A 22,019-nucleotide genomic window follows, 5' to 3' on the forward strand; every position below is an offset into this window, starting at 1 on the left:
ATTTTTTTTTTTTTTTAACAAAATACAGTTGTGGTACATGTCATCAGTTTGTCAAGAGGGAAGAAAGAAACCAGAACTGAAGAGAATGAAATCTTAATGACAAAAGAGTTGAGAGAAGTAGATAGACTACCTACAGCTCAACCATTGTATTCCTTTGTGAAATAATCAAATGCAGGAGTATCATCACTTCTTGGTCTTGTTTTCTGACTAGGGCAAAGAATTCGGTCTCTTTCTATCAACTTGAAAACACCCGTCACTGAGTTTCACAGTCTGTGCTACTTTATTTTTGACAGCTGAATGATGTAGGTTTGACAGGTTGTCCAGTTGCTGTTTTTGACTGGTAGTACAGGACCTCTAACTCTTAGGTAACACTAAGAGTGGGTGCTCTATCAACAATTGTATTATATCAGGGTAACTGTAATGCCATACAACGGGGCCTTGCACTTATCTCCAGTGGACTTTCTTGAGGCCACAACCTCAGAGAAAGATTTGGCTAGTAGTCTATTTTTGTGAAATTACTAGCATAAAAAAAGAAAAGGAATGCAAGCCAAGAAGAAAATGGAAGGAAAGACAGAAAAGGTAAGGAAGGGCGAGAGAGAGAAGGATAGAAAAAGGGGGTGGAAAGGCAAAGAAGCGAAACTAATGTAATAAAAGAAACATGTACCATAAGATTAGTAAAATATTTTTTAATCCTTTTGTCTTTACAGATCTGATATTAATAAGACAGAAAAACAAATCTAGTGATCATTGTAAACCGAGCTCAGAATAATCGACTTAACCAAATCTAAAGTTTGGATTTAGAAATAATATTATACAAATCGACAGAGGATCGTTCCATCTGAGAAAGAATTTCTTTTGAAGTTATTACATCTTTGTGTATGGATGAGGATTTTGAAACTGTTACGAAACAAATATATTCAGAATGAGACTTGGGTTGCCATGACACCAGAATCTTAACTGCCATATAGCATAGCAGTTGAAAAATAAATGTTACATAAATTACCGTAGACTCAAAGACCCTGTACCAAAATTTGAACTGCAATGTACACTACGAATTATAGAAAGCCAAAATAATTTATACCATAGAGAAAGGCCCTTAATAACGACCCTCGATAAATAGTTTAATAAGTTGCATGTTACTCAGAGCAAAAAATCGATAACAGAAACAATTTTTCGCCCATTTTTAACAGGCAAAAATTTTAGCCCATTGATTTAGAATAAGTGATTCATACTTATAGAGTAAACATGGTATTTTGGCAACTAATACCTACTAATCCTAACTGTGCATCAAATGGATACCATAATACTTAATTTGCTGCACCTCATAACAAAAGTTCATGCAAAATTTCAGCCAGATCAACCGAGTAGTTTACAAGAAAAAGTTGAACGAATATAGACTAGAGGAAAAGCAAATGAAAGCTGCATCCAAATCCGGTCAGAAGAGAAAGGAAAATCAAAAGGATTGGGTGATTAAACTAAAGACAAATTAAAAATTTGAACAGCTATAATCAACATTAAAAGAAAAAAAAAAAAAAAATGTGATATAAAAAATATCTAAGTATACTTTAGACAACCCTACTTTATTCTGACTAATCATACGATTAATTTGATCCACTACAGATGTGAATGACCCTTGACAAGTAATTACCAATCTCCTGGCCCTCTACAAAATACAAGCTTCAGGGTTTTTATAAACAATTACCTCTATATTAAAAAAAAGAAAAAGAAAAAATTGTGTCTGATGTACGTACTTGTAACAAAATGAAAATATATTCCAAAAATCACCTAAATTTATCAAGCAATTTGATTTTTATACAAATAATTTTATGAAGAACCGAAGAACGGCCGTCTTGGCTGATAGTTTGAAAACAATCTTTAAATAAATAAATAAATAAATAAATAAATAAATAAATAAATAAAAAATAAAAAGGGGAGATAATTCAAACTCGTAAATCACTTAATTTTTTTTTAAATTTTTATTTTGTACAAATAAAAGTAGTTTATTAATTTATGGAATGATATTTTCATTTCATCAAGTGTACCTACAGCATACAGATTTCTTTGTTTTGTTTTTTTTTAATATAAAACAAAAATCGCTTTCAAAACTCGTTGAACTAAAAGTTCACAAAAAAAATTTGAGATGATTTGATTATATAGATACTTATGAGAACTTCGCCACATGCTTGCCAACAACATTATGCCACTCAAGAACTTGGACCAATCTTTCAGCTGTCAGAAACGTTAACCAATATCCGATCAGTTTACTTGATGGCGATAATCTTGATCTTTCAATTAAATATCTTTAACTTAGCTGGAATCTGACAGCTGGGAAACGTGTTTAACGTCAACGTTGTTGGTGGATCTGTTAATGTAAAACTTCTTTCCGATATCTGCATTTATTCGTCGACTTTGCACAATAGTTAGGATTGTTCTTAAATATTTTGTGATTAATAAACAAAAAAGTTTTAAAGAAAAAAAAAGAAAAAAAAGGATTGTTGACGTTCATACGACATTGTAAATTCCGACCTGTTTAGTTGGTTCCAAGTACTCAACTGCCCTGCTCTCCCTTGAGTTTTTTTTTTTTTTTATAACATTTTTTTTTGGAAATACGAAGGCTCATTAATATGCAAATCAATGCATATCAAACTACATATTCTATATTGAAAACAGTGAGCTTCCACTTAGACCGATTCATGTTTCACTTCAAGTTTAATGTAAACAAGTTCTTATTGAGTCGCCCCCTTAAATAATCAAATTCAACCCTATTTTCACAAGTAACGATCGCTACGCTGTTGTCTCATTGATTACTTTATACTCATTAACCCTTATCCTAGAGTGGCCTTTAGACCTTGATAAGTGGCGACATCGTTGTAAAAAAAAATCTACCGGGCAACACTAGGTTGGGACAGCTAGCTCTTTGTGCATGCATGTTTTTGTTTTTACTTTTGAATAAAAACTTGAATTTTTTTTTTCTTAATTATTGACAACCTCGATATATGGCATCATTATTCATTCAGATGTCATTCCTCCCACACAGTTGACTCACATTTATTTTTGCAAGTAATTATAAGAGGAAAAATTAAACGCAAATCTTTTTCATACATTACTTGTCATTTTTTGGAGGTTTTTTTTTTTTTTCTTTAAATAAGGGCACTTCTTTACTATTAGTTACAATAGGAAATCTCATTTCAAGCAAACATTTAATTTGATGGCCTTAAAATGATAAATTGTACAATTTTTTTCCTCAAGGGTACGTTATGTATCAATTTTTATGTTTATATTAATTTTTTCATGAAGGAGAATTCTGGGCAATTACTGTATTTTCATGTAATGGCTACAAAAAAAAAAAAAAAAAAAAAAAACTTAAGTTATAAAAACTGAGAAATGTTATGTTAAAACAATGTTTATTAAGAACTAGCCTGGATGCCCGGGTGAGGGTGTTGAGAAAAAAAAAAAAAAAAAAAGTGGTAGTAGACAGACGGGCTCGAAGTTGTATCACAAAGAGGAAAAGAACGTGAAAAAAAAAAAAAAAAAAAAAAAAAAAAAAGTGACGTCTTTGCCCTTGTGTCCATCGCCAAACCGGAAGTGACGAAGGTTTAAATTAAGGTTAGTCAATCGAAAAGAGGGGGATGACTTTCGAAAATATCGGCAAAAAAGTGACCCCCTCCTTGTAAAAAAAGTGCCCAGTTGAGGGTGAAGGAATTAATGTTTTTAGTCAATTTTTCGATATTAGTCGTCCAAAGGGCAGAGCTTCAAAATGATATCAATCTCGTGAATATCCGTTGCCTCTGTCGAAAGTTTTAGGCATACATATATACATACAGGTGAGATTTATATAATAGATTATTTGAATGCAAATTCTAAATTTTTGTAAATAAAATTGAATTCATAGAGAAACTTAATAGGTTCACAAAACACTTAAACATCAAAACAATGGCAGTATCGATTATACATGGCTAAAACACATAATTTTATCATGTATTAAGTTGAAATGACTTACAAAAAAAATCTGTCGTATTTCCGGTTACGTACGTAGTTCAAATAATGACATTTGAAGAGATTAGTTGGTTTGAAAGTTTCAATCACGTTCATTCCAATGATAACTGTGCAAAACTATAAATTTTACAAGTCATACATTTTCATATAATTAAGACCGTTACAAATGAGAGAATCAGAAAACAAGTCTCCTAAGGAAATAGACAAAAAGAGTCATCAAATATACACCAAGAAGTTCCATTGCAAAAAACTAAGAAAAAGCCAACCAACAGTAACCTTAACTCCCGATCTGAAATGGAACATATACATCGAATCCATTGACAAGGTCACTGGAAAAATGGTGTAATCCTTCTACCGCTCCAGCAGTTACCTCACTGCTGATGCAATTCTCCATCTATATAAAAGCCAGATACGTCCAAGGATGGGGTACTATTGCTACATCTGGGCAAGAGCTGTTAGAATGACCTTATCCTGCCTTGAAAACAAGGACACCTTGTGAAGGACGTGACAATGTACCACACACAGTGGTCATTGGTATATGGAGAGGCTTTATTTTGTGCATCACATAATCCTGCTTACTTTACAGATTACCATTGCCACCTCCGAAGTTCAGCCAGAGCTAGCAACAGAAACACGTTTCAGCATGTCTCTTAATCTTAGGCAACCATTAAAATCTCTTAATCATAGCGGACCAATCTGCCATGATCAAGAAGATTATAATGGCTGCCTAAGATTAAGGTGTGATGACCAATGCTTATAAAATGAGTGGTCTCAGCAATTACAAGTGCAGCTTCTGCCAAAGTAGAGTGTGAGCTACCTGAATATATATATATATATATATGTATATATATAGGAGTCACCACTTATCAAGGCTTGGAGGACACTCGAGGGTTAATGAGTGTACAGTAGTCAATGGGATAATATAGTAATCATTAGTAGTGGAAATTTGGTAAATTGGGTTACTTAAGGGGACAGTTCATCAAGAATGTTTACGTTGGACTTGGAGACAACCAAATCGTAGTCAAGTGAAAAGCAGGCAAACAGAAAAGAGCTCCACAGGCGTGCAGTTCTAAGAAAGAAACTTTGTTCATGAAATCTACGTTTAGGTTTAGGCACAGATAAAGAGTTAGGGAAATTATTGATAGTAGTTTCAGCTAGATGAGTGTTTCATGAAAGTTTGGCCGGGGGGGGGGGATTAGAGTGGAGCTTAGACGAGCACTTGCCATGAAGTTAATGATAAAGCAGAGACAGGCTCGCAATGCATCTTCTGTGAGAGAGGTTGCAGGGAAGAGAAAAGGCATCCCCCACTTGGCAACAAAGTTTATTTTGAACTCTGTCAAGGCAGGATAAGTCCTTTCTAGCAGCTCCTGCCCAGATGTAGCAACAGTACTCTATCCTTGGCAGTACCTGGCTTTTATATAGTTAGAGAATTGCATCAGCAGTGAGATATCTGCTGAAGTGGTAGAAGGATTCCATTTTTCCAGCGACGTTGGCAACGGATTTGATGTATGTATTTCATTTCAGATCAGGAGTAAAGCCCAGAAGCTTGTCGAAACATGGAGCCTTCCCGAGACGAGAGCCATTCATTTCAATTGATGCCAGATAGGCATCAGAGCGTTGATGATGTAAAGACAGAAGCTTGGTTTTAGATGCATTAAAAATAACCACCCACCTCTTTCTGCATTCTACTACGTGCTCAAGATCAGGGGAGAAAGAATCAGAATTTGGTCATTTACGGCCTTTGATGTGTTGCCATAGATGGTAGTGTCATCAGCATTAATATCTACCTATCTGAAAGAAATGATTTAATTAAGACTTTTCCAGCTATACCATAGCTGGAGATCTTGTGAAGTAGACCTTTATGCCATACCCTATCAAAGGCCTTTGGTATGTCAAGAGCAATTGCCCGAGAAAGGAAGCCACCGTCAATCGATTTGCTAATCCTGTGCAATAACTTAGTACATCTGCTGTAGATCTAGCAGAATGGAAACCATATTGCATGTCACTAAGGAGGTAATTTTTGTTGAGGTGGTTGACTACTTCTCTATTTAAGAGATTCCAGCAACTTACTCACTGATGCACAGGCGACTGAGTGGTCTGTACCGAGAGCAAGATGACCGATCACCTGAATTCTTAAATACAGGGCATACTGACGAGGTTTTCCAGGGTGTTGGGAAGCAATTCTCCTTAAGACAATGTTTAAACAGCTTTGTAAGTATGGAAGCTAGTTCTGGTTGAGGCTTTTTCAGCACTATAATAGGAATGCTGTTAGGGCCAGTTGCTTTACTGGAATCAAGGTTTTTGATTAGCTTGACAACATCATGCACAGATATTTGTATGTCACATAGCATGTTTTCTGATACAGGAGGAAATACGAGGGGGGGGAGCTTGATCACATAGGATAGAATTAGCTGCAAAGTTCTTGGGCAAAGAGTTTGGCATTGTCTGATGCTGACGAGATTACCTCAGGTCCATTGATGATAGTTGGGATATCCAGCTGTAAGGTTTTGCTGGGTGGGGTGGGGGTGGGGGCTACTATATGATGCGACAAAATAAAGCATGTAAATATTTCCACCGGACGATCTGTAAAAAAAAAAACGTTGAATATCGAATGCAGCAGCAAGTCCTGGATCAGAAAGAACTGTTGGAAATAAGTTATGCACCATCCACTATGACTGCAATTCTTACACCTAGAAAATTGAGCTATTAAACCTGACAGTGATATGGAACAAGGAAAAAGAAGCAATCTTAGAAGTTAGTATTCGCCAATGATGCTGGATTAAATAGAGCTGAGAGGGAAAAGATAAAATATCAAAATCTTATGTACGATGTGAAAAGAAACTGGAATCTTAGGAAGATTTCTATTGTTCCAGTAATTATGAGAGCAATGGGACTCATGAAAAATAATTTCAAAAAACTATATGGCAAATATACCCGATGAACCAAGTGCAAGAGAGACTGAAAAAAAATTGCACTTGAAGGGACGGTTAGAATTTTAAAAAGAGTTGGAATATACAAGATAGCAGGTGAAAGTCTGGCATTCCGTAGGATGTCCCATTCTCAACTCGAACAAAAAGTTTCATTTCAGAAAACAAAAAAAATTGTCCAAAATGCACAAGTGCCAAATATTTTATAACGGACAACATTTTGGATGCGTGTGTGCGCGTGCCCATGTATTTACTCGTTCTATTTACCTACTGAACAAAGCCATCTTGTACATGTGTGTTCTGGAGACACCTATGCACACACACACATATATATATATATATATATATATATATATATATATATATATATATATTATATTATATATAAAAAATTTTTTTTTTTTTAATGAACGGAACATTAATTCGATGCAAATCCCTTTAGTCACTATCATAACACATCAGTCAACGCATGAAACCAATTAAAAAACAAAAACAAAAAAAACTCTTCAATATTTTTACTAATAGTAGTCATAGCAATAACTCTAAATTAAATCAATGATATAGCGTGCAGAAAGGTGGGGGGGTCCAATCATATTCAAACTATCTCCCTTTCTCATATTTCTCAGTACTAGGACTTGTACTTTAGTCTTTACAATACTATATCTAGTAACATGCAGCACTTGCATATTTTTAAGTCAAAAAAGAAAAACAATGCAAAAAAAAAAAAAAACACTCGCAATACCAGATATGTAAAGCTGGTATTTAATATATTTTATAAACACGATTTTATACATACGTGCAGGTCACGTGTATACGTGTGTGAAGATTCACATGGAGAGAGGAAAAAAAAAATAATTCTAGAATCGAAACCAAAACATTTACTGCTCCAATCACAGTCATATCCCCTACCGTTTGAGCTATTGACAGATACAAAAAAAAAAAAAAAGTTGTAAAGTTAAACCACTTCAAGCTATGAATGAATTTACTCATGCGAAAAACTAACAGAAATATGTCAGCATTTTAAAATGATTATTTTGCATTCCAACTTGCCGACATTTCTGTATGCATCCAAAGATTTTACTCATAACCATTCTTGGTGCATGATTACTTTTTTCCTGTCAATTTCAATGTTACATGACCAGTAGTTTAAGTGTTTAGTGGTTAAATATTTACACACAGAAAGGTAGAGAAACATACATCTATTGTTAATATATATATATATATTTATTTTTTTTTTTTTTTTTATAAGGTGATCACCACTTATCAAGGCCCGGAAGCCACTCAGAGATAAGGGTTATTGCATGTACAGTACGGTAGTGTGGGGATTTAATAAAAATGTCTACTTAAGGCGCGGTTAATCAGGAATTTGTTTACATTGGACTTGAAGACATCCAGGTTGTAGTCAGGTGGGAAGTAGGCAGGCGGAACAGAGTTCCACAGGCGTGCAGTTCTAAGAAAGAAGCTTTGTTCATGGAATCTACATTTTGATTTGGGCACAGATAAAGAGTGGGGAAAATTTTGGACAGTGGTTTCAGCTAGACAGGTGTTTTTTGTGAAGATTTGCGAGGGGGGACTAGCGATTGGAGCTCAGACGTTTTATATATATATATATATATACACACACATATTGTTAACTAGCAATTAAGCCCGGCTTTGCTCGGACCCTATGTACTGTTCATAACTTGCCCTATGTGTGAATACCCTTTATGTAAAATATCAAACGTTTAGATCAAAAATTGTCCGAGTGATTTTCTTTTAACTTTGACCTCTTAGAATTTATAGTTTTGGTCTCAAATCAAAATAAAATGTTTGACCCATATCCAAGTTTCCTACATCTAAAATTTCAAGTGTTTGGTAGAATCTGCAATGGTCAACTTTTAAGTTTGACCACTTGGCAGCGAAATTGATTAAAATGCTTGCCGCATGTCTGAATACCCGCTATGTATAAATTTCAAATATCTACACCAAAAATTGGCCGAGTAGTTTGCTAGAAGCCGCAAAAGTCAAATTTTCGACCCAAACCGATTAGAAAGCTTACCCTATCTCTGAATACCCTTTATGTAAAATTTCAAATGTTTAGACCAGAAATTGACTAAGTAATTTGGTAGAGACTGCAGAGGTCAATTTTTTTTTTTTTTAACTTTGACCCTTTAATATTCATTTTTGTCTCAAATCAAATTAGAAAGTTTAACCCATGTCCAAGTAACCTACATCTAAAATTTCAAGTGTTTAGATCCACAATTGGCGGAGGAGTTTGGTAGAGTTTTCAACGGTCAAATCATTGAACTTTGACAGCCAAATTTCTGGTCAAAAACCAATTAAAAAAGATTTTCACAAATCTCAATACTCCTTATGTCAAATCTCGAGTGTAGACTAAAAATTGACAGTACTTTGGAAGGGAAATATACACACACACACACACACACACGACAATTTCACTTATATAAGTAGACGTTATTCATCCATCCAAACAAAGATTTTACTCGTCATAAACCATCCTCCGTGTATGATTACAATTTCCTGTTAATTTCAGTGTTATATGACCAGTAGTTTAAGAGTTTATTGGTTAAACATACATCTGTTTTATTTATATATAGTTTATAGGCATGCTCGACATTAATCAGTGGAGGAGGATAAGTACTTGGGGGGGGTATGGAGGGAGAGGTAACACATGGAACCCCGCCTTGTTATCGCCAGCAAATAACTTTCTCCCACCAGCACGCCATCAGTACTCTTGCATATTTCCCAGCAACTCTGAATTCTTACATAACATAACATGCAGTTTCAAAAGTCGCAAAAAGGAAAAAGTCAATGGCGCAAGAAAGGAGGAAAGAATTTGAAAGTAAAATCATTCATGGACAAATCCCAAAATATTTTGTACAGAAATCTGCAACACATTTGGTTTCTGTTCACCAATTCTTTGGAAAACGATTGGACAATTAGAAAAAAATAAAGAAAATAAGCTAAAGTATGTCAATTCATGTGAAAATAGTTTTTTTTTTTTTTTGCATTATTCAGTCAGTTCTCATCTCCAGTGTTATTTTCATAACGTTTCGGCAGACGTAGCCTCCGATCTTCAGGTGTATTTTGTTGAACTTGGTAATAATTCTGTTGAACTTGAGAATCTGCACAAAATTTCAAACAGAACTTTTTAATTAATCCACAGTCGTGCCAGGCTCTCATTCTGTCGGCCATAATTGGGTAGAAGTCCTAAGTAATTCACAATTGTATCTGAGTACTGCCTGGACTGAGGATTGAACCTTGATCCTCCAGAAGAGCGTCCCAACTGAATTTTACCAATTTTACTTTGTTGCACTTGGGAGTCTTGAACCTATTCTTATTCTTGGATGTACAACCTTATTATAGATTATTATATCTATCTACCATTAGATAAAAGGAATTGTGTGCGAGTTCGTTTTCTATGGACTCCTAAACGGCTGGGCTGTTTTTTGGGGTTTTTTTTTTTTTTTAAATTTCAAATAAATGGCAGTGTTCTTGGATAGGTTATGTATCGGAATGTCTTCGATAAGCATTGATAAATCAAAAAAGTTCAAAAGAAAATGATTAAAGTTAATGCTTTATACAAACCAACATCACAAGTGCATCAGAGAAGTTTTAACGCACGAGCACAAACGCCCAGCATATAAAACTAACAGCAGGTTCTCTAAAATGCAATGTAGACTACAATGTATTGTGAACTAAGTCACTGCAGGAAGCATGTGACACTTTCTCCCGATGCACCGAGCAGGCAATTAATCGATTTGATTGGAAAATGGTCGATTTCGTCGATTTCAATGACATTAAAATATAGGAGGGTGAAACATTTGTGGATCACCATTCAATTCTGGGCAATGTTGGATCTCCCTAGTATAATTATATATACAGGGTGACAAAAAAAAACAAAACAAAAGTTAAATGGAGGCCATCTAGAACATATGCTGTAGAACGGAGAAAAAAAAAAGGCCAAAGACCCTTGTGTTTTAATGTGATGTTTTGAATATAATAAACTAGTTATGACCAAAGTTTCATTTCATTCAGACAAAACACTAAGAAACAGGGCCTAATTAGAGTTGGGACCTGTTTTTTTTTGGGGGGGGGTCACCCTGTATATGGCAGCTTCCTACAGTCTTGATAGAATATGGATACCAACTATAATGGTGCCTGTGTAGAAGTTTTGTGGCAAAAGTTGCGTAATCTCCAACTACACCTCCCCAGAGTCGGAATTGTTAAATACCAGGTGCAGGTGAAGGTTCAGGACAACTGGAAGCAATGCCGAGATAAGCTAAGAGTACATACAGCGCCTAGAATTCCCAAATGGTCACCCTTCCGATACTAACCAGGCTCAACGTTGCTTAACTTCAGTGATCTGATAAGAATCAGTGTGTCAACGTGATTATGCCATAAACAAATATTGTTTGTGTGTGTGTATATATATATATATATATATATATATATATATATATATTTACACATATACATACACACCTTTGTTTGTTTCAACCAAAACAAAGTTCCTCGTCATTCGATTGGTTATTAAATATAGCAGAAAGTCATGACCAAAATGTGCGTAATATAATTCCGGTGTTCTTTTATTATTAAACGCTTTCCTCGCTAGCTGCAGAACATGCACTAACATGGTTAAGTATCCTGCAAATCTTAGACCAACGTGTTCGTCTATTCAAATATTATCAATCTTTTTTCTTTTATCTACCTAGTGACCGGTTTCCATGTATTAGGCTGGTGCAAAAAAAATTTTTTTTTTTACTTGAAGTTGAACGTCAAAAAAACATTTTTGCCCCAACCTAATATTATGCTTCAAACAAGTATTCTGCACACAGTTCTACAGTGGAACACGTAACATGACCAAAAAAATATCTGAAGATTTTAAATTTGATGTCAATATTGATTGGATGCCAGTGATTTCCCCAAAAAAAGTTTTTGATGTTATCAGATTGTTTATGTTCAGTAATGAAGCGCAGGACGTGACTTTGGGAAGTATTTACTAACTTTTTCAGTCCAGCTGACGCATTCACGTTCGTATAAAACTACAGGAAGGACATGTGCGTTATTGATATTCGCTTTGGTTTTGTATGGTATGCGCTTAGAAGTTAGATGTGTCTTGTTTCTTTGGAAGGCAAACTAACCGCAACTGATTCGGCGATTTATAATTGTTTGTATGTCGTTAGATGATGAGAGCTTGTGCTCGAAGTAATGAAAGTTGTAAGTCTGTATGTCCGGCAAATAGTTAAGAAAATATGCGAGATATAATTAGAAACCTTACGACATCAGATTCAGCATAACCCTTATCTGGTACAATAAAAATTAAAAATTGAAAAAAAAAATATTCGTATTATTTAGATTTGTTTTCATCTTGAGCGTTATTTTCACGTTTTTGGATGATGTAGTCTCTGATCTTCAAGTGTATTTTGCCAAAACCGGGGAATTTGCATGGAATTTTCAAAAAGAACTTGAATTCCAAATTCGGTGCAGATTTCTGAGTGTAACAAGATACACCTGAAGGTCAGAGGTTACATCGACCGAAACATTGTGAAAATAACATACAAGATAAACACAGTAGTCCGAACGATCAAACTTCACCTAAAAATTAAGTGGAGATAAAAGGAAACAAACTTAAACGGGGAGGTGCTGCATCTTGAAATACTGAACTTGGATCAACAGTTTATGAGCTTGTTTTTCTTTCTTTTTTTTTTTTTTTTGTTCCTATAACAGATTAAACCATTCCTGTAATAACCTTTTCCCCGTTGATTGTGGTGTAATGCTGATTCTATGCAGTCCAGGAGGTCCTCCCTTCCAGGCTTGACCTTTTTGCAAAGAGGTTAATTTATTGCTAATCGCCTGGGGCGCCCTTATCAGGAATGCCGACGGGGCTGCCCAGGCATTTTTGTAGGTCAGAGTGCCTCCTCCTCGTGGACGCTCTGCTGACTTCTCAATCCCACTTTCCGACCCTAGTGTCACAGTTCTTGCAGTGGGAGACAACTAAATATCCCCCTCTTCGTTTCCCTTCCCACGAGGGCAGTTATACACAAGATCGTTTTTTTTTTATATGTGGATAAAATCCAGCTCAAAAAGGAGCAATAATTTCAAAATAAAAATTGCCTCAATCTAGAAAGATTTCACCACTAACCGAAGACAAAAAATGAAGTGCAGTATCAGTAGATATGCTATATTTTGCTTCTATCTAAAAGGTCAAGGAAGATATTTACTTCTCTTCCACTACAGAAAGATGTGACACAAGGTCATGAGAGCGGAGATGGCAAGCTAGCATGCAAGAGGTAGGACACTGATCCCCATAAAAATGCCTTAACAGCCCCCTCAGCAATCCTCAGTAATCCTCAGTATGGGACCGGCCCCTCAAACGATTGGAGGAAAAAACAGCTGTTCTCTTCTAGAAAGGTTACCGTCTTAGAATTATTCAGAACAAATACTTCAGACTGACAGAGCAGGGCCCAAAAATGCCATAACGGTTCACCCTCTGTTGGACTGATCGTCGAGGATACAGCCTGGACTGGCCACTATATAGAGGATTCTTTACATAGAAGTCCAGGAGCACTGGAAAAACATGGCTGAACAATGGAGATGAAGGATGCTTAACACAGCAGTTGAAATGTTATAGAAAAATTTCTATGTTGATAGAAGCAATAAATAATTTGGAGAGAATAAAACATTTGTTTTGCACGATTGATGACATTTAATCGGTTTTTATAGGCGTTTTGTTTCATTTTCGAGCGATTATCAAGGCTCTACATGGCTATAACGAAATTAGCTTTTTTTCCGTTCTAACTCAATGGACTAGGCACTAATTTTCTTTCACAATTAGTAAACGCCTTAAAATAAGTTAAAAAAAAAAAAAAAAAAAAAAAAACTACTTAAGTAGAAGAGTAAGTTATCTTAACTTTAGTAACATTTGTTGCATATTTATTTTTTTAACCCTCCCCCCTTGTGAGCTACTGTAAAAAAAAAAAAAAAAAAAATTCACTAAATGAAGAATGGGAAATAAGCAGTAATAGTTGTTTTGAGGGAGTCTTAATTCGTAATGGCCTTGGTATTTTAATTAGGTCATCGCCATTTTTGAATAAATACACTCGGGTGAATTGAAATTTATATATATATATATATATATATATATATATATATATATATATATATATATATATAATAAAGTCCCGTCTTGATGAATTGAAAACAAATATTTGAGAGAAGAATGAAGAAAAAGATTGAAAAAGAAAGGGAGGGAAATGTCTCTTGACAAACAGAATAGATAATTTTTGCTTACACAAGTTATTCGTGTGTGCGCGTGTGAAGGAGGGCGAGAGGGAAGCGAGTCTCTCGACTTATCATTTCAGAATGAGCTCCGAAAAACATCTTTATGTCAGCAAGATTCTTTTCTTAGTCACATCTGACTGCTTCCCGCCAATCCCACAACCATACTCAAGATGAAGAAAGCCGTGTGTGTGTGTGTGTGTGTGTGTGTGTGTGTGTGTGTGTGTGTGTGTGTGTGTGTGTGTGTAATATTTCAAATCCATGGCCTTTTGGCTAAGAACAAAGTGTAGTATCTGTTCTGATACACTTCACTTTTTCTGTCCTCGGTCAGTGGAGGAGAATTCTCTATACCTGGACAATATTTATTTTTGTTCCTATCCAGCGTGCCTCTTTTTGAGGAACTGAATTTTCCCCACATTAAAAACCGACCTTGTGTCTAACTTCCCTCGTGGGGAGGCAAGTAAATAGGAATATACTAGTTAAATCTGTGACCCATTGGGTCACAACCACTATTCATTTTATTTTGATTCGGCGGAGTTGTACAACCATCACCCCCATACGTAATTTCTATACTGATAGTTTTTTTTTTAAATTGTAACTAAAAAGTGAGCATCCCTTTCAAATGTTGAAATGATTTTTTTTTTTTTTTTTCATAATCTGGTTAGTGTCCAATCAATAGTAATCGAGTGAAAAAATTTAAAAAACCCCATCAGTATACAAATTATGCAGCGGGGTGATGATTGTACAACTCCGCCTTTGATTCTATTCGAACATTCATAGCAAATCTTAAGGTATTTTTAGTCATGCAAGTAGAATAAGTCTTGGGAATTTAGCAGAGAAGCCAAACAAACGATTATGGAAAAAAAACTCAAATAAAATATACAATGAATGTTAGAAAAGTAACATTTATTGACTATGATAACTACCTGGCTCAAGTGTTTGTGTTTTAAACGCTGTTTTCATCTCAAGAATTCAAGTCTTCAAGAATTCTGGTGAAAGAACTGTTGAGTCCTTAGTTAATCAAGCCCTAGTCCAGGACCTAACAGCTGCTAAACTCCTGACTGACAAACAATATGGATTCAGGCAAGCCCGTTCAACAGCAGATATCTTAACTGTAGTTTCTGAACGTATATACCGTTCATTGGATAAAACAGGGGAGGGTAGAGCGGTGGCCCTTGATATATCTAAGGCTTTTGACAGGGTATGGCACGATGGTCTTCTAAGGAAAATTAGATCATATGGAATCACTGGAAGAATTCATAATGTAATTAAATCCTTCTTAAGTAATAGAAAAATCAAAGTTGTCCTCGACGGACATACATCCAAACAATATGACATAAATGCGGGAGTACCTCAGGGGTCTATCCTTTGACCTCTATTATTCCTGATATTCATAAACGACCTCCCTGATAATATTGTTTCGGAGATGGGTATATTTGCCGATGACACCACTCTCTATAACAGATATGAGGGGAAAACAAATGAACACATATCCAAGGAAATGGCAGAAACACTAGAGGATGACCTCCAATCTGTAGTGGAATGGGGACAAAAATGGTTGGTCACATTCAATGCTGCTAAGACTAAGCTTGTTTCCTTCAATAACTACAAGAAACCTTCTCTACCACCAATAGCAATGGCCAAGAACACATTGCCTGAAAGTACTTCTTTTAAACTCCTCGGCCTAACGTTTACAGGGAATATGAACTGGAATAGATACATTGAGAGCATTGCCAAGGCTGCTGCAAGGAAGGTTGGCTCCCTCTACCATGCTAGAAAACTACTTACGCCTGCCAGTATCCTATACCTCTATAAGGCAACCATTCGCCCATGTATGGAGTACTGTTGTCACATCTGGGCTGGTGCATCTGCTGCTTGTCTCTCGCTCCTGGACAGGGTTCAAAAAAGAGTCGCCAACCTGATAGGTCCTGAACTGTCATCTAGGCTTCAACATCTGTCCCATCGACGAGATGTTGCATCCCTCTGCCTGTTCTACAAATACTTTAATGGTGAATGCTCTGACGAACTGCAAACACTTGTACCTCCCTGACGTAACTACCCCCGATAAACCCGACAAGCTACTAAGTCTCATCCCTTTACAGTAGAGATCCCTAGGTGCAAGAAAGCCTTTTACTCCAATAGTTTCTTCCCCAGAACTGCGGGTCTTTGGAACTCCCTTCCGGGATTCTGCTTTCCCAACTGCAATGATATGCAGAAGTTCAAGTGTAATGTTAACAAACATCTTTCTACTCTTCTCCCTTCATAATGACCCCGCTAATTAATTCCCTAATAGTAGCCCCCTGCTTGTTTGGGGTGAAAATTTAATAAAAAAAAAAATAAATAAATAAATAAAAATAAAAAAAAGCATTTTTTTAGCCAGCACAAATGGCCGCTGACACATGAAGAATGTCAGCGGACATTTTTTTGGGCCCACCTTTTCGTAAAAAGGTGAATATCAGATTTTTTTTTTTTTTTTTTTTTTTTTTTTCAACGACAATGAAGACGAGGATAATTTACAAACAAATAAGTGAATATTTGGGAGGAGAAAAAAATGCATTTAAAACTACTTAAAAGAGAAAGAGTCAGGTATAAAAACAATTTTTATTGGATATGGTAACATTGTATATTTTATTTTTCTACCCCCCCCCCCCTCCCACTTTTTTTTTTCATTTGTTGACTTGTTCGCTAAAGCAGAAATCTTTACTTCTTTATTAGGCACTTATTTATTGTAGACATTTTTTTTTTTAAACAACTCCAATTGAAACAGGGGGAGACAATTCAAAACCTTTTTTTCCGAAAAGGTTAAAATTTCGCGTAACTTCGATAAAAGCAAAACAAACACTAAATTAACACAACAGAATTTTAAAAAAGAAACAACATCTAAACATTTATTCAATTACTTTTTTTAGGTTTTATAAAATAATTAGAAGTTCGAAATAAATTAGTGTTTTTTTTTTTTTTGTATAATTTTCCTGAGAGTAATAAAAGTAGGCTATTGTCTAAAAATAGATGACGCTTTTTTTTTTTTCAATAAACAGTCTACGAATAGAAAATTTTGAAATGAAAGTTATATACTAATGCATGACTTAAAAATAAAACTAACTTTATTTTACATTAAACTTTCGTCATTAAAAAATAAAAATTTAAATTTATCGTTTTGACAAGTGAGATTTTCTTGAATTGTCTCCACCTGTTCTGAGTGGCCTTATATAGAAGTAAAGAGACTTATTATTTTGCTATTTAATTCATGTGTGTGCGGTGTGTACAGACACTTATGTAAATTAGATGACCAAAATGTCACTGTCTCTAAATGCTCACAGAGACAATAAAAATTGAACAGCGGTTAAATTAGAATGAGAGCTTGAGAAAATGAGAAACACAAAAATGGATGGTTATGTTGGTGGGGGTGAGGAAAAGGAGGAGAGGGGGAAGAGGAAATAAAAGACGGGGAGAAAAAGCTTAAGAGAGAGGAAGAGAGAATGGGAGAGTAGCATGACATTACAGGAGAACTTCTAAAATGGTTTTCATAAATATTTATGAGAACAAATACTGACTCAACGGGTCACGGGTGGTCTTTATATTTTAAGATAGTAGTTTTGATCGCTCGCACTGGCATTGCCGGAAACTTAGATTAATACATCAAGGAATCTGTTTTGCGAGATGTAATTTCGCATCCACTTTTATATAAAGTGTTTGCTTGAATGTTTGTGATTTTTGTAGAGCTGAATTGAAACGGAAATCTCGACGTATTTTGGATTTTTCTCATCTTTGAGAGGAAATGATTAAAAACAAAGAAAAAACAAATCTTGAATCAAATGTGAAATAGGGGAGGCGGGGCTTTAAAAAAAAAAATCAAACGTCTTTTCAGTCAGGTTGTGCGCCTGTGCGGTAAATCTAGTTCAGAGTCAAGTGGAGCAAGAGTGCAGACATCAAAGCCAAATGAAGAAAAGAATCACGAGTGCTTATCCAGAATCACCCTATATTAAAAAAAAAAAAAAAAAAAAATTGGTGTATGACGAGAAAGAAAATGCATTCCAATAATCACGTGAGTTGATTAAGTAGTTTTATTTTTAAAGAAGAATCGAATTTTATGAGTAACTGAAGAGAAACTGTCTTGCTCACCATTTTAAAAACAATAAAAAATCGAGGAGAGATAACTCGGCAGTAAATCAAACTCATTAGATTTACATTTTAATGCCTAGGAATTCTCATAAATAGCTGAAAAATTCTTATTTTTTATTTGGCATTTTCTCATAAAAAAGAAAGTGCTTAAAATACCTATATAAAAGCCAAGCACGGCCAACGATGGAGTACTGTTGCCACATTTGAGCAAGAGCTACTAGAAGCAGCTTATTCTGCCTTGACAGAGTTTAAAATAGACTTCATAGCTTAGTAGGGGATGCCCTTTTCTCTTCTCTGCAACCTCTTTCCTATAGAAGAAACGTTGCGAGCCTGTCTCGACTTTATCGTTATTTTCAAGGCAAGTGCTCATCTGAGCTTCAATCTATGACCCCCCCCCTCGCCCAAAAAAAAAAAACACTATCAATAATTTCTCCACACTCTTTATCTAAACCTAAATGTAGATTCCATGAACAAAGCTTCTTTCTTAGAACTGCATGCCTGTGGAACTCTCTTCCGTTTTCCTGCTTTCCAGTTGACTACAATATGGTCGTCTTCAAGTCCAATGTAAACAAGTTCCGATGAACCGCCCCCCCCCCAAGTAATCCAATTTACAAAATTCCCACTACTTATGTTTACTACGCTATAATCACATTGACTAATGTATAGCCATTAACCCTTATCCTCGAGTGACCTCTGGACCTTGATAAGTGGTGATTCCTGTGTAAAAAAAATCTTGAACCACATGCGGAACTTGGGGGGGGGGAGTCAAACGCATCTGTTCAGATAGCTTCAACAGTTCCAAGTCAAGTGGACTAATATTGCAAACATCAAAGCCAAATAAAAGAAACGAATCGCTAAGGTATGTCAATGTTTTTTGTCTTTTCAAATATAGTGGGAGAATGGGGGGGGGGCGTAATTCACCGAAACTGCTGTCTACAAGGAAATTCCTAGATTTTTGGTACAAAGAACATGGTTCTCCTTCGTTATTATAGTGAAATTAGAAACCTTGAATTTCAAGTAAAACTAATTGTATCTACTGAATTGTCATGTCATAGTAACGAAAATATCCAGAAATTATCAAAAATCAGTAAAGTAGAAAATTGTTAATGAAAACAATTAGTGAAAATTAAGTTTTGCTAAATTGACCAAAGATTTCCAGTTTTCAGAAAATATTTACTTCCCTTTTTGTTACAACTAGAACTCTTCGTTTTTTTTTTTTTTTTGCAAAACTCAATTTTCGCTAATTGTCTTTGAAAACTATTTTCATTTATAATTTTCTACCTTATCGCTTTTCGTAATTTTGGGATATGTTAATTACTGTGACACGACAATTCAGTAGTTACTATAGGTTTCACTTGAAATTCAATATTTCAATTTTCGAAATTCACTACAATAACGCAGAAGAACCAAGCATTTTTCAGCAATTTCCAAAATAGCTAAGAAAGTCAAAAAAATGGGGGGGGGGGGGGGTGAAAAAATAAATACATAAATAAATGTTACCAAAGTCAAAATAAGTTACTTTTCTACTTACCTGAATAAGTTTTGTGCTTTAACTTATTTTAAAGTGTTTTTTTGCTAAGTTTAAAAAATAAAAAGTGTAAAACCTGTAGAGTAATAATGGAGTCCCGATAACTGCTCAAAAATCGAAAATCAAACAAAATAGGAAAATATTACATTTTTGCACAATTGGTGGCATTACATGTTTCTATCAGTGTTTTGTTTATTTTTCAATTTCGGAGCAATTGCCAGAGGCGTTGTTTTTATTCCTACCTTAATACCTTTAGTTTTAAACTAACTCAGTTAAAACAAAAAAACTTATCCAGGTAGATAAAAGAGTAACGTATCTTGCATTTAGTAATTTGTGGAGAATTTTTTTTTCTTTAAACCCCTTTTTTTTGTTGTTAACTATTCTTTGGAAAAAAAAAAAAAAAAAAATCACCATGTTTTCCATTTGTGACTGTTCTACAGACAAAAAAAAGTGTTGTGTCCAAAACTCGACAAATTTTACTGACCAGTGTCTTGTTTTATTAATTTTCTATAAATAGGAGTGTTCAGTTCACTGTACAAGACAGAACAAGAGGAAAAAAAGTTAATTGAAACTTTCAAAATAAGACAAATCGTGAACTGTTCAGTCACAACACCATCACGATTTTCAACTTCGATTTTTATTCGAAAAATTCCTAAACTGTGACATTTGTCAAGAACATTCTTTTCCCATGAATTTTAATATCACTCCCCCTGTCTTTGATAGTTCTGCAAGCTCACTCTCCATTCCTCATAGTTCAGTGGGTCAACAGTGTTTGTAAGGTGGCTGTTACACAAGAGCAGTGTTCGTTACAGTTCAAACCTCTCTTAGACCATTATACCGTCTAGTACCATTGCAAAGGAACAAACAAAAATAAATCCGACTCTGCTTTTATTTATTTTTTTTTTTTTTTTAAAAGGCATTTATTACCGTTACTTTCCAAACAATGCCTGCATCTTTTTTTTTTCTTTCCTGTTCATTTCGTCAGCCACGAGATGAACAAAAGTTTGTGTCGAGACGGTAGGGCTAAGTTTCTCGCCACCACATGTTCATCTCACCTAGCGCCTGTTTTTCTTTCTCCCGACCTTACACCATAGCATCCATTTCTCTCCTTCGATTTCATATTCTACTCTGTACACTATATCACATGACATTAGTGGTGACACATCGGTTCTCCTTAAATCAAAGTTAAGTAAAATAGAGCCTGACAAGTACCAGATGGGTGACCATTCGTGAATGCTAAGTGCTTTATGTCACCTTTCCGCTTGTGAATTTGATATTCCCTGAAGTCTTCCTTCAGAGGAAGCCGACATAGCCTGACCATCATATCAGGTATTACTGGTTCATTACATTGCAGTATTTTCTTACAAAATTAAAGTCCTAGAACGAGCGTCAGTGACCAGCATAGAGGTCATCATTATCCACAGGATTGATAATTCAAGGCTCCAAGAAAATGCTATATAGAGAACTGATTCAGGGTAAGAGGCAACGAGGAGCCCCCCCCCCCAAAAAAAATGTGGTACAAAGACCAACTCAAGTGCACCTTGGCTCTAACAAACATCAATCCATCCTTGCCAGGGACAGGAAGACGTGGAGAGGTGCAGCACACCATAGCACCGTGGACTTTGAGGAGAAGAGCAGAGAGAATGAAGACCGTAGAAGGAGAAGAGAGGGACGAGAACAACCCCCGTCTCACCCCCACCCAAACACTGTACATGACTCTTCCATGCTAAGCAGTGATGGTAGACAGTATGTCCGTCAAAGAAAGGACGAAGCTTTTAATCCTAGGTGCAGTTTCAATACTGCAAGGTGATGGAGGTTCAGTTTCGGTGTGAAGCGTTATTAGTGCCAATGGTCCAGGGCCTATAGGTCACTTACAAAGTCGAATTAATTTGACCAAGTATAATTAATATGTTGACTGAGCATTTTCTACCCGACTTTAGTCGGAATTTGGATGATAATCTCATCTTCGTGCAGGATAATGTTCCCAATTACATAGTTGGCAATATCAAGAGGTTCCTGGAAGAGTATGATTTTCCATGTTTGGATTGGCCTGCACAATCTCCAGATTTCAATCCTATCGAAAACGTATGGCATTACATCAAAGAAACAGCTACGCAATGATAAAATTTCAAATCTAGAAGAACTTTGGACAAAAATTAAAGAGA

The 22,019-nt window shown here is 35.5% G+C and overlaps 2 protein-coding genes across 3 annotated transcripts in view; one reads left to right on the top strand and one right to left on the bottom strand.

Moving 5' to 3' along the window:
- The window catches only part of LOC145247492 (procollagen galactosyltransferase 1-like), a 330,273-nt gene that overhangs the window by 237,825 nt on the left and 70,429 nt on the right, over window positions 1-22,019 (bottom strand). The gene's annotated exons all lie outside the window — the stretch shown is intronic.
- Window positions 17,716-22,019, top strand: part of LOC145247493 (uncharacterized) — a 263,190-nt gene continuing 258,886 nt past the window's right edge. Inside the window, exon 1 of one of the 2 annotated variants that reach the window (XR_013863272.1) lies at window positions 17,716-19,185. The gene's annotated coding sequence lies outside the window, so the exon portion shown is untranslated. The remainder of the gene's footprint in view (window positions 19,186-22,019) is intronic. The other variant, XM_080109305.1, reaches the window with a different exon arrangement.

The sequence above is a fragment of the Euprymna scolopes genome, chromosome 25, assembly GCF_053919585.1.
Source record: "Euprymna scolopes isolate OS-2025 chromosome 25, ASM5391958v1, whole genome shotgun sequence".
Classification (NCBI taxonomy): domain Eukaryota; kingdom Metazoa; phylum Mollusca; class Cephalopoda; order Sepiida; family Sepiolidae; genus Euprymna; species Euprymna scolopes.